Raw genomic sequence first — 13703 nt, forward strand, 5'->3', positions numbered from 1 at the left:
ACAGATGAGATCATATCATATTTTTCTATCTTTATCATGGACGCCTTTTATCCATTGCCTCCCCAGTTCCATGGAAACATGCTACTGTTCTGTGTTTTCCATAATCATATATATAATTTTAAATAACTTTTATGGTTATAGATTATCACAAAGTGTCTAGACAATAATCATATTCATTCATTAGACTTTTTTTTTTAGTTTTTAGTGAGCATAAACAATGCTGCAATAAAGGTTCTTGTGTGTTATAAGTCATGCAAATTTGGACTTTCATTGTGATTTTATAACAAGGTTTATACATTTATTTCTATAACAGAGATTTCTAGAAGTAGAAGTATTGAGTGGAAGAGAACATGTATGATTAATTTCCATAAATATTTCCATATTTCACCCCCAAAATACTATGAATTTTCGCATTCCCACCATTAGTAAGTTGCTCTATTTCCCTGTCCAATGAGCTTGAAGTTAAAGCTCATTATTATTATAAGGTAACTTTTCTTTCTTCTTTTGAATAAGTGAATCTTGTCATGTTTATTGACTAAGTTGCTATTTTCTAAATTATTCATGTCTTATGTGCACTTTTAATTGGGCTGTTTATCTTTGAATAATAGGGAAATGAATATTTTGGCATCTGAGATGCAAATGTTTTTCTTGTTCCACCATTGCCTATTGGGTTTTTAAATTGGAAAAACTAAAAACTTTTTTGTATAGTTGATTATTTTTATCTCCTATTAAAGCTCCTTGATCCCCAGTTTTGATAGGAAGAGCTCAGGAATTAGTCTGTTTTGTGTTTATTCTCATAGATTTTTGGCAAAATTTTATTATCTGTTATTTCTCAGCCATTAAGATTCTGGAATTTTTTTTTTTTTTTGGAGAGATTTTTGCTATAGGGCGCGTGTGCTCGCCAGACAGACAGGGAGAGTCATAGAGACAGAATGCGAGAAATCACACCCCCAGGGGGGGATGGTCACGCCGCAATCCCTTCTCCTCCATTCTCCTCTCGGGATCTTGGGCACGCATGCACACACGCCCGGCATGAGTTTTAAGCCACCGGGTCCAGGACGCAAACCACGGTCGGCTATGTGGGAGTCCAGTGACATAGCCATTACGCTATGTTCCCTGGAATTTATTTTTTATAATCTAACACATTTTTATTTATTTATATCAATAGCCAACTTGCTATTAGTTCAATTTTTCAAAAAGAAAAGTAAAGGGCTTAGACTTAACCCTCAGATGCAAAGGTATTCCACAAAACTACGGTAACTTAAAGCAGTGTGGTATTGGTACAAAGACAAATAGATCAATGGAAGAGGGAAAAGAGATCAAAATAAGCCAGTATTTAAATGTGACTTGCTATATTATAAATCTCCTAACTTTTCAAGTGTGAAAACTGATACCCTGAGAAAATAAACACGCTGGTAATTAGTGGCCATACAAGACAAAACATAGATATAGACCACTTTACCTCCTTGCCTCCTTTATGTAAGCTTTAAGCAGTGGATATAACTATAGACTAAATGTTCTAAGGGAGTCTAGTATGTTATGAAATGTATTTACCACTTTAAGTCAACTTTACTCCAGAACTGCTGACCTCTTTTCCTTTGGGGACCTGCTCCCCCACTCCCAGGTCTCTATGTTTATGGGCATGGTGGGGGGTGTTGCTAGTCCCAGGACCCCCTTCACAATCACCATCAGCACCAGGATGGGCATCAAATCCAAACTAACCCAATTATAGCCTCTCCCAAGGAACTGCTCTTGAGTAATCAACAGAGAGCCTGACTTGCTCTCCAGAGGCTGGAGAGACATCTCCATCTTTTTCGAAGTTCATTAGTTCAGATCTTTCCTGGGTTGTGTTCGTTGCTTAGTTTCCCCACAAAATGTTTCTTTAATTTTAAATTACTCTGTCTTGTTTTGTTAGCCCATCTAAAAGTAATATTCTGAGCCAGATGATGGTGTAGCAGTAAGGAACTGCTCTGATGCTGGACCCACGTGGAAGGTTCTGAATTAGCAGCCCAAGGCCTCTGTGTTCATGGAGTCCTTGCATTCCCCTGACCTGGGCTGGCCGAGGGCAGGTGGGTCATAGTGTGAGGATCCTGCTGGAGGTGCTAGCCTTTCTCTCTTATAGAAGAAATAAATAAACTTTAGGCTGATTCCATGGCCTGGTGGTTAAGGCAATCAGATCCTCCATGGCCAACCACACAGTTCAAGACCTAAAGCCAGTGGCTTGAGAAACACACCAGGCACATGTGCATGAGTGCCCAAAATCTCAAAAGGAGAAGAGATGGAGAAGGGATCGCACTGTGACCATTTCCCACGGTGAGTGCTCTCCTTCTCTCTTCTTCTCTTTCTCTGGAGTGTTTAAGCACCCTCTAGAAGAGAGAGAGAGAAAAGGAAAGAGGAAAGAAAAGGAAAGAAAGAAAACTTTAAAATTAAAAAAATTAGCCCACTAATTATGATAAACTTTAAACATTCAATTATCAGTCATTTTTCATGGTGTTTTGGAATGTGACTGGGCTGTGGAGGGGGGCTGATCTGGAGGGCCCAGGTTTCTTCAAACAGATTTCCATGAAAGTATGATTTTTTAAAAGGCTTTTTATTCTGTAGCAAACAGAGATATTCAAATCCATTCCACTGATCAGTCATTCCAAAAGAGACATTTCAGTATTTTAATGTGTGGAGGCACATTCAGCCTGTTGAGTGCTAGGAAATCTGGAACTACTTGAATATGAACCTCTGTGACATTTTCTTTGATCTCTCCCTTCACTTCCTTCTCCCACCTCCTTCCTCACTGGAAGGAAAATATAAATCACAATAGACAGCCTGGTGACTATATATAGGGGTGCACTATTCATTGGATTACTGTATATTTTCCAAGAAAAATATTTTAAACGTTTTTTTCCCACTCTTGAATCTCTGTCCTTGAGGACTACTACAGAAATTAATGAAGAGGTAAATAAATACATTAAGTAAAATGCTGCTATAGATACATAGACCATAAATCATGATAGCACAAATGCATATGCTGTTTCATGAAACTCAAAACAGTTCACATACTATCTCACTTAGGTCATAATATATCATGAGATAGGTTGATCATCTTTGGTATGCCTTACCTTTTCCCTAGATGTCTAGAACATTCCGTGTACACTTTCACTTCCTTGAATTCTTATGAGGCAGTGAGAAAACAAGGACTTGCCTTCTTGCTTTACAGCAATGGAAACGGGCTCTGAAGGGTCAGTGATTTATCTGCTGGCAAGCTGCTATTTGGCCATAGGAGTAGATATTGTGCCACTCAAAGGATCTCCCATAAAAATCACTTAAGGGAATGAGAACTAAAACACTTAGATCAAAAGAAATGAAGGAGACAAAGAGAAAGAAAACAATGACTCTCCTCAGCCCAGCGTCCCTCTTGCCCTTCCATCTTAGCTTCAGAGTACAGCTGCTGCCATTTCTATCAGCATTTTCACTCCCCTGTGAAAGCACAATGTTGATAAATACAGTTGCCCAAAGTTGGTGTGGGGAAAGATTATCTAAGTCTTCTTGCATTACTCCACACATTCTTTAGCAGTCACATCATTTCTGGGTCTCATTCCCCCAATACTTTCCTGATATATGTTTCACATATGAAGTCTTCCTCTGAAATTTGTGATTTCTGATGGAAATTTAGACAAAGTATAGAATTGGTCAGAATTAACTGGCCACGTTCCTTCTGGATCGTGGCCCATTCCTCTGAGTCAAAGTGATCTGGTATTAAGGGCAAATAGAGAACCCACAGCATGTTTTTCTTTCCCTCAAATGCCAAGCAGTTTGACAGAAGTGAATTTTCCAGGTGTAATGAACCACTCAATGGACGAACCACTCATAGATATCTAGTAGAACTTTCCCCCTCTCCTTCCTCTCCTTTTTTTTTTTTTACAATGGTCTCCATCTGCCCTCTCTCTAGATGTCTAACTTTGGACCCACTTTTTTGGCAATGAGAAAGGTATAAGTTTTAGTATGTCTTTAATTTTTTTAAAGTCACTTTGCCAGCATTTGAGTAAATAGTTTAAATATAAAAACAAACAAACAAACAAAAAACTAATTTACTGCTTCAAATTTCTTTTTGTTTTAATTGGTTTTATTTTGTTCTGTTTTTAATGAGAGAGTGAGAGATTTCTTTGACAGGGTCTCTCCATGTCATAGTCTTCCTGCCCCAGCCTCCCAGACAACTAGAATTGTAGATTGTGCACAAATACAGCGGCCTGTTTAGGTTGGGCTGGGAATCAAACCCAGGCTTCCCAGGAAGCCTTAGCCTCCTTAGTAGCTCCAATGTCTTGACACTATACACCACCACAGCTAAGCCTGCTTCAAGTTATGAAACTACCTTCACAAAACAAACTGGGAAAAACAAAACCAAACTCTTTTGTAGCTGAGATCAGGTTTCCAAGAGAAGCAAGTCCATTTTTACCTCCTTTCTCCTTCTAGTTTCAGTGCAAAAGTAGAGGAGGGAGCGAGGCTGGGAAATGGAAGAATGCCGCATCAACAAGGCAGTTGCCCACTTACCTTGAAAGGTAAGTCAGCCTTGCACTTAGGTTTGTTTTGGGCATTTAGCCTTTCTCTGATGAAAATGACTGTCAGTCTTCAATTTGGGTGGCCTGTTGACCATGGCTTGCTAATATAGTAGGAAGATGATTGAGTTAGAGTAACAAATATTAGCTTAAGATATATGGTGTGATAGTTCCCTTCCATCAAAATCAGATTTCTTTCAGAAGGCACTGGAGCTCACTATTGCCTCCAGCAGTTCCTGCAAATGATGAAGGACCTTCTGTACCAACTCATTTCTCATATTCTTAATTCAGAGAAACTAATGATTTAGAGATTTCTGTAGAGTATTTTTGAGCTCAAACATCACCATATGCATTTATATGACTTCTTTATCTTTGTACCAACACATCTTTTAGCAAGGCAAAGATAAGAAAGGCAACCACCCATAACCAAAACAAAACAAACCCTGTGGATCTGGATCAACTCCTTTGAATGAGAAAAATGGTCATTGTCAAATGTGATATAGAAGCTATCTTGGTGAATCACATACCTATTTCTACCTTGGGAACATGTCGCATAGAATAGTTTGTGCTGGGACAGGAAGGGGACCTCTTTAAATAAAAATGGAGCAATGAAGAATATTTTCTTCTAGCTGGTTAATGTGCCTGTAACTGCATGTCTACCTGGTTTTGTCAGCAGAAATGAGAGGACATTTTTAATGTTCCAACTGGGCAACAAATGTGCTATAAGTAGTTGCATACAACCTCATTTGTGTGGGCTATTGGATCAGAAATAGAACTGATATTTGAGAAATTTAGAAATTGAAACATTGTCACGGAAATTAGATTTCAGCCACACAAAGGCTCTGTAGCCTAGTGTTGGTGTTGTACTCAGATCACTTTGGATCCTTTTTGCCATTCCTGTGCCAGTCTATCCCTCATCCCACAACCACCTCTTTTGTTTCCAGTGGCTGATATCCCAGACTTCCCTCAGAGACCTGCAAATACTGCAGTTGCCCACATACAGTAGAAGGAAGTTTCTGGGAATGTGTCCCTCTCACCTTCCCCTCTTCTCCAATCCTCAATGTAATCCTTAGCAAATGATCACCTGGTGCTAGACCAGCATAGCCCTGTTTCTTTGTCTAGGGTCATGACCCTCAGCCTAGTACTCCAGGCCACCCCTTTGGGGCAGGCTGAAGCCCAGAAAGACATCATCTGAAATCCCACCTTTGCTTGGCCTGCCTCCTTCCCTATAGAGATTCCGCTCTACCTTGCCAGCTTCTGAAGGTAGCTCCCTGATAAATCACTTTGCCTCAAATACTTTTGAGCCTGCTTCTGAAAAAACTAACCTAAGACAGTAGCTCAAATCAGCCATAAAGCAGCACCATCTGCATCTCCTACTAATCTACGAGTAGCATGTGTGTATATACAAGGGGACTTCAAAAATTGATAGGAAAAAATGATTAATGTCTGAGTTTTAGTACAAAATTTTTTAAAATCCGCATTTTTCCATGAACTTTTTGATGACTCCTCATATACTATTCAAAACAGAATATCCCGTAAATTAGTTTCTACTAATCAACTAAAACCCCATAATCTAATTGCCTTCCTAAACCTCTCTTTAAAAAAGAATATAAAACTAGATAAATATTATCCTATTGAATATGAATATCAAATTGGAAATGAGGGGGATGGCAGGTGGCATGGTGTTTAAGGCACTGGATTCCCACAGTTTGAGTTCCAGACCTAGAGACTTGCTTTCTCAATTTTCCTCTCTCTGACTCTCTCTGGTCAAATTAAAAAATAATAATAATAAATTAAATGAATAATTCTTTAAAAAGAAATTGGAAATTAGAAGAAGACAAATTGGTGGAATTTTTAAATTATGTTTAGTTTTGTAGGAGTTTTGAAGAGTCTTTGATTAAAAAATCTTAAGTCAAATTCCTTTCAAGTGATGTTTTATAAATGATTTATGAATTATTTCTTTATGCTGCTTGAAAGTAGCCCCTTGGCTACTTTCAAATTAATATAGCACTTGTCCAGCAAATAGGATTTAATTTTGAGAGAGGACAAACTATGAAAACATTAGGAAGAAAGTCATGATAAGTCAGGAGCATTTTAAAAAATGAGTAGTAAATGTTTTTGACCCACTTCCAACTCATTAAAGTCTTTCTGAATCCAACCTAAATCCTTGTCTCAGAACCTTAATAGCCTTTAGTGGGAAAATTGAATTAACTTTTGAATATAACTTGTAAAGGTCAAAAGGAATATACTTCTGATGACACAGAAAATAAAGTATGTGCTGTTTCATCTTCCATTGTTTAATGCATAATATATCATTGGAAAATTAGGAGAGAGAAAAAACCCTTTTCATGTAGAATAATGCTCATTTTTTTAATCAGAAAAATATGATTACATTCATTTTAGATGAATTTTGTCTCTGGTCTTTGAAAAACAGAAATATACATATCTAATATGTTACATTTTGAGCAATAAGTAAACTTAGATATGAGTACATTGAACAGCAGCAGTTTGACTCCCACAAGGAAAATCCAGAATATATAGCCTTTCATTCATCGCATAAATACTGATTAAGCACCGAAGATGTCTCAAACACATGTATGGTCCCTCCCCCTTTACAACTTATTCTAGATGTATTTCTTCTTAGTTTTTTTACCCTCCCTGCCTTCTTGGCAGTACTTGACACTGTGGACCAATCCATTCCTCTTGAAATTATCTCTCTCTCTAGAGCTGAGAGAGTCTAGGCCTTTAAAATATTGATCACTCCTGGCGTTCTTCTTTTGTTCACCTCCAGATGTTGATTTTCCCCCAAGAGTCATTTCATGTCTGGCCATTTACTTGGTTTCATTTATTCTCCATAAGCTGACACTAGATAAACATTTGTGTTTTAGACTGATCTTCTATGCTTTAAAAATGTATTTTCAACTGCCCACTTCATAAGTATAACTGGTTAACCCAGATGCCTCAAACTCAAGGTATTCTCCTTCCTCTCACAAAACAAATAAGGAAAAAAGTATTCTCCTCTGTCTTCCCAAGCTACATAAAATATGGTACCACAGTAATGACAAAACTCAGCTGCCTTAGGCCAGAAAACCTGTTATCTGGACTATTTAGCAGTCTTTATCTGACCTTGTGTTCTCTAGTCTCTCCTCCACTTTGCCACCAAATCACAATTCATGGAATACCACCAAAGTCATTCATTATACATCAGACATGAGTCATATTAATCCTCACTCTGAAATCCTCAGAGTTCTTTATTAATGATAGTATAAAACCCAAGCTTTAAAGACAGTATACAATCTAATCCTCGTCTGCCATTTAAGACTTAATTCCCACCCATCCCTATTACACATCCCGCAGTGCCAGGCTATTGCCATTCCTTGAAATCACCAGGCGTTTTCAAGCCTTTGGGGTTTTTTTATTGTTGTTGTTCACATAGTTCTCTCTGCCTGTGATGCTTCTCTTTAGCACCTAGGATCTGACTCAACCCAGATAACTGAAAGCATCTTGAATATCCATACTGACTTTCATTTCTTTTTCTGTCTTTGGAATATAGCCCTACGCTTAGATTCTTATGGATAGTTCATCAGTCTTGAATTCAAAACCCCTTACAATGTGGTTCCCACTTCCCTTTTCTGTCTCATCTTTAACCTTTTACACCATTCAAACCATTTTCTAGTCATACCAACTATTTACCATCACTGAACATATCATGCTTTTTCATGCTTTAGCCTCTTTGTTAAGTCCTATTTATTTTCAAAGAGTCAACTCAATCTAGACCATTCTGAATGCTATGTGCAGATTCTCATTTGTTCTGTGACGGTTTCTTCATCTCATCCCCTCAAATACATCCAGGTGCAATTAATCATCCTCTTTCTCAATATCTAATTATCTATAATAAAATACTTAAGAGATTGAATCATATAAGTGTATGTCTAGGTCTTTCCTACTGAATCATGAGATACTTCTCTTGTCTCATTCATTATATATCCTGCAACCAGCATAATACCTGGTACCCAGTAAGTGCCTAAAATGTTGTATTGGATTGGACTAGACTGGACTGAATTGAATTGAAATAAATTGAATTGAATTGAATTGAATAGAATATAGGCCACCATCACTGGAGAATGGAATTCTCATAGCACATGGTTAATAATTAAGGCTGATATTAAAATTTAACAGGTAGCTTTATAAAAAAAAATACTAATGCCCCTGGAACCAGAAGGTGGCACAATGATTAAGGTGCTAGACATCTACATGGCCAACAATGGTTCAAGTCTTGGACCCAGTGGCTTGAAACTCATGCCAGGCAGATACATGCATGTGCCCCAAATCCTGAGAGAAGACTATAAGAAGAAGGATTGATGTGGCCATCCTCCTGGGGGGTGATTTCTCACTTTTCCTTTCAGTGTCTCTCTCCAGTGAGTTCATGTGCCCCACAGCAAAAACTCAAAAAGAGAAAAACAAATACTAATGCTCCTGCCCTATCTCCAGATAATATTTCATTGGCCTAAGAGGCCCAGCAAGCTTGTTATCTGCAGTGTTCCATGAGTGAGTGTATTGTTGACAGTGAATGGTGGTGGAAAACACTGGAAAGATGAGTGAGGGCTGGATTGTGGAGCTCCATGAATCGTAGCTCCAGAAAATTCTGATACTAGCTTGCTGTGGTGCCACAGCCCTCACCATGGATTCTCTGGTTGACCAATTTCTTGGAAGATATGAATGAGTTATAATTTCCCATAGTGAAATTATACAGTGTCCTAAAGACTAATTATTCTCCTTAAGTAAAGACATAAGAGGACTTTGAAAAGTTCGTGGAAAAATGGAATTCAAGCATAGGTTTTTGTTTTGTTTTGTTTTGAGAGGTTTTTGCTATAGGGCACATGTGCTCACCAGACAGAGAGACAAAAAGTGAGAAATCACCCCCCAGGGGGGATGGCCACGCCACAATCCCTTCTCCTCCGTTCTCGCAGGATCTTGGGCACGCATACACACACACCCAGCGTGAGTTTTAAGCCACCGGGTCCGGGACACGAACCACGGTTGACTACATGGGAATCTAGCGACATAGCCATTACGCTAATTGCTGGTCCCTCAAGCATAGTTTTTTCATGAATTTTCCATGAACATTTTGAAGACACTCCGTACACTCTCTCTCAACCTAGCTCCCTTAAACTAAAATAAGACTCCGCTATCTGTCTCTTGGAGCACTGACTTCTGACTTGGTAGAACATTAAAACACCAACACAGGTTCTTACCCCCATTCTCCACCTTGCCTCCTCCACTGCATCACAGTTGCTGGTGAGTCTCATTTACAACTCAGACCCTCATCAGCCTGTGAGTCATTTTGACAGGGACAGAAAAATGTCAGGCAACTTCTGCTCAATGCTTAGTCGTCTATGGTATTCCATAAACCTGGCAGCCAAAACATGAAGTTCCAGGGACATGCCCCATTACTGCCTCTGAATCTCAGCACTGCTTTTGGGTCATGCTTCCCGCAGAAGGTAGTAATCCTGCTTATCCTAGCTGACAGTGCCTCACTTGCTTAGGAAGGATAAACAGATATCATGAAACCACTGACTCTGCATCATGCCTTCACCCCCAGCCACCACCAGAGGGTTTATACCCACTTTGTATTAAATGTTATCCTATGGCCTCTCAGCTTCAAACTCATCCTTTCATGCTCTGTGATACTGAGACTGAGACACTGTGGACTATATTCCTGCTTTGCTAATCGGCTCTGTTAGACTCCTTTCATAGGGTGTCAGAGGGAGACTGCAGGGTCAGAGGAGGGGATAAAGACTGCTGCTTCCTGTTCACTCCTGTGGGCTTTCTGTTGCTGACATCAACTAGCTAGCAATGCCTCTTCTCCCTGGTCATGCCAGTTAATCGAAGTACCAGCATTGAATACAGTTTGCAGCTTTTACCAACTTCATTATACTGTTTCAGAGACATCCGGAATAACTAATGTCCAGTCTTTGGAAATATGTCTACAGGGCTCCTCCTCTGACCAGCAAACACCAGCACCAGCCAAGTAGCATCCCAGCCTTTTTCTGAGGTCTAAGGTTCAGACCATTTTCCTCTGTGCTCTCAGCCCCTCCCAGCCCTAGAGGTGATAGGTACTTCTACCATGGCTAATTCAGAGACAGATACTTTTGTGTTCTCTTTTCTCTTTTTTAATTCCCTACTAATTTATTTTTTTATTTTTTTATTTGGAGAGATTTTCGCTATAGGGCGCGTGCACTCGCCAGAGAGAGACATAGAGACAGAAAGCAAGAAATCAACCCCCAGGGGGGATGGTCATGCCGCAATCCCTTCTCCTCCATTCTCCTCTCGGGATCTTGGGCACACACGCACATGCGCCTGGCGTGAGTTTTAAGCCACCGGGTCCGGGACGTGAACTGCGGTCGACTACATGGGAGTCCAGCGCCAGCCATTAAGCTAACTGCTGGTTCCCTTCCCTACTAATTTAATGAACAATTCTTTATGTTAAATTTTCACCGTTAAAAATAATTCCTGTTGGCCAGGCCCATCCTGCACTGATTAAGCCCTGTGCATTGGGAGCTAGATTTCACATGGTCTACCATGATTCAAATCCCAGTCCTGGTGGCTTAAAGAATGCTGGGAGCATGTGTCTATGAGCCTAAAATCTTGATGGGATTGAGAAATTGGGGAAAAAAAGGATTGTGATATGACCACGCTCTAATGGTCATCTACTTCTAGTTCTTGAAACTCTTAGCTATTCTCACTGTAAACACAACCAGAAATGTTTGTGTGTATTTGATCCACCATTAATATAGCATAGCCACAAGTTATGAACTATTTAACTTGAATTTTACTTACTATAAAATAAGGATTATAGTAGCAGTCTAAATTTTTAGGAATAATGAGACCCTTAGCACCTGTACCGAATGTATCCATGGCATCTTCAGATTTACCAATACTGTGACCTACTTGGGTACCTAGCTTCTTTTTCATGGCCATCAGTTGCACCTGTATCCCATGTATAAGGAAAAATTGCAGTGAGATGTGGGTACCAGAGTGGGCAAAGCTCCCCACTAGCCAGCCAGCTTACTCTCACACCATGGTTTTATGGACACCCAATGTAAAACTCTCTGTCAACATGCCTTAATGTTATGTTGATTTTTACATTTATTCAAAGACGGTTAATTTTTTTGTTTGTCTGTTTTGTTTTGCTTTAATGATGCATAAACTTCACCAAGAGAGACAGAGACAGAGAAGTAAAGTGAGAAATCATGCCCCAGAGGGATGGCCATGATGCAATTCTTTCTCCTTCGTTCTCCTCTCAGGATTTTGGGCAGGCACTCACATGTGCTCAGTGTGATTTTTTAAGCCACCAGGTCCAGGACTTGAACTATGGAATAGGCCACGTGGGATCTAACCACCCTAGCCCCCTGTTTGCCCCAGGCAGTTGAATTTTTAAATAAATAAATATATAAAGTATTGATATGTATAAGACTATATGACAATTGATGCTTACATTTTACGTTCATTATTTTAATCAATCTTTATAATAATTCTATAAAGTAGGCTATATGCAAGGACTTCAAAAAGCTTATGGAGCGACCAGCAGGTGGCATAGTGGTTAAGGCACTGGACTTCCACATGGACAACTGTAGTTTGAGTCCCAGACCTAGTGGCTTGAAATTCATGCTGCACACTTGTACATGCGTGCCCAAAATCCTGAGAGGAGAATAGAAAAAAAGGGACTGTGGCATGGCCGTCTACCAGAGGTGATTTCTTGCTTCTTGTCTCTCTGTCTCTCCAAAAAAGTTTATGGAAAAGGGGAACTAAAGTACAAGTTTATTCTGGTGCATAATAGTAATTTTTTTCTTCATAATACACATTGATCATGAAGTTTTTGAAGCAACTTCATATTATTAGGTCTCTTACAGCAGATGAGAAAACTGAGACAGCAAAAGGTAAATAAACCTGTTGATATTATATGACTTAGAGGGACCAGAAATAGGATTCTGACTATAAAATCCACACCTATTTGCTTCCCTAGCATGTTGTTTCTACATATACTACATACTTTACTTGTGAATATATCTCTTATGTTAAAGGCTGCCTATAATTTGTTTTCACTAATGGTATTAATAGGATGATTAGTTGATTGCTTTTACAGTGGCTTAAGGAATGACTATCTTTTGTTCCAATTCATTCAATAACTTTTATGACTTTCAATGATAAATATGCCTTTCTGTATATCACAGTTCCCAATTTATGAACTTATAAAATTCATTAGCAATCATGGAGTTTCAATATAATATATTTCTCTGTAGTAATTAAATTAGATATTGTGGTAAAGTTTCTGGGCCAGTCCACCAGAAAAAAAAAAATGGAGTTACTCATCAGCAAAAGACTATAGCTTAGTAGTAAAGTTAAGTATAAAAAAAAGTTGTTTTTTCCTTTTAAGATTATAAAATATGGGGGCCAGCAGGTGATGTGGTTGTTGAGATGCTGGACTCCCACATAGCTGACCACAGTAGGACAAGACCCAGACTTGCTGGCTTGCTACCTCTCTCTCTCTCTTTCTCTCCTCTCTCCTCTATCTCTCTCTCATCAAATTAAAAAGATAATAAAAATAAATAATTATTTAATAACAGATTATAAAATACATTTTTAAAATATGTTTAATCACTTTTAAAAAGCTACAAAACTCAGGGGGACCAGCAGTTAGCGTAATGTCTATGTCACTGGACTCCCACGTAGTCGACCACGGTTTGTGTCCTAGACCCAGTGGCTTAAACTCATGCTGGGCATGTGTGCGTGAGTGCCCAAGATCCTGAGAGGAGAATGGAGGAGAAGGGATTGCGGCGTGACCATCCCCCCTGGGGGGTGATTTCTCGCTTTCTGTCTCTCTGTCTCTCTCTGTCTGTCTGGCGAGCGCACGCGCCCTATAGCAAAAACCTCTCAAAAAAAAAAAAAGCTACAAAACTCAGTGGAGGTATGAGGCCATGTTTGAGATCAGGCTAATATCTGTTCTTTTCTGTTTCCCCTCTGTGTTCCATAAAAGACCACAAATGAAAAGCTTCCCCCAAAGGGAAATATCACTTCATTAGTTCTTATTCGGCAATCCTTATGCCCCACCATCAACACAGAATATATTCTAACTGAGGGAAAAAATGAGAGAAGAGG

Source organism: Tupaia chinensis, unplaced genomic scaffold, assembly GCF_000334495.1.
Source record: "Tupaia chinensis unplaced genomic scaffold, TupChi_1.0 Scaffold000098_1, whole genome shotgun sequence".
Classification (NCBI taxonomy): Eukaryota; Metazoa; Chordata; class Mammalia; order Scandentia; family Tupaiidae; genus Tupaia; species Tupaia belangeri.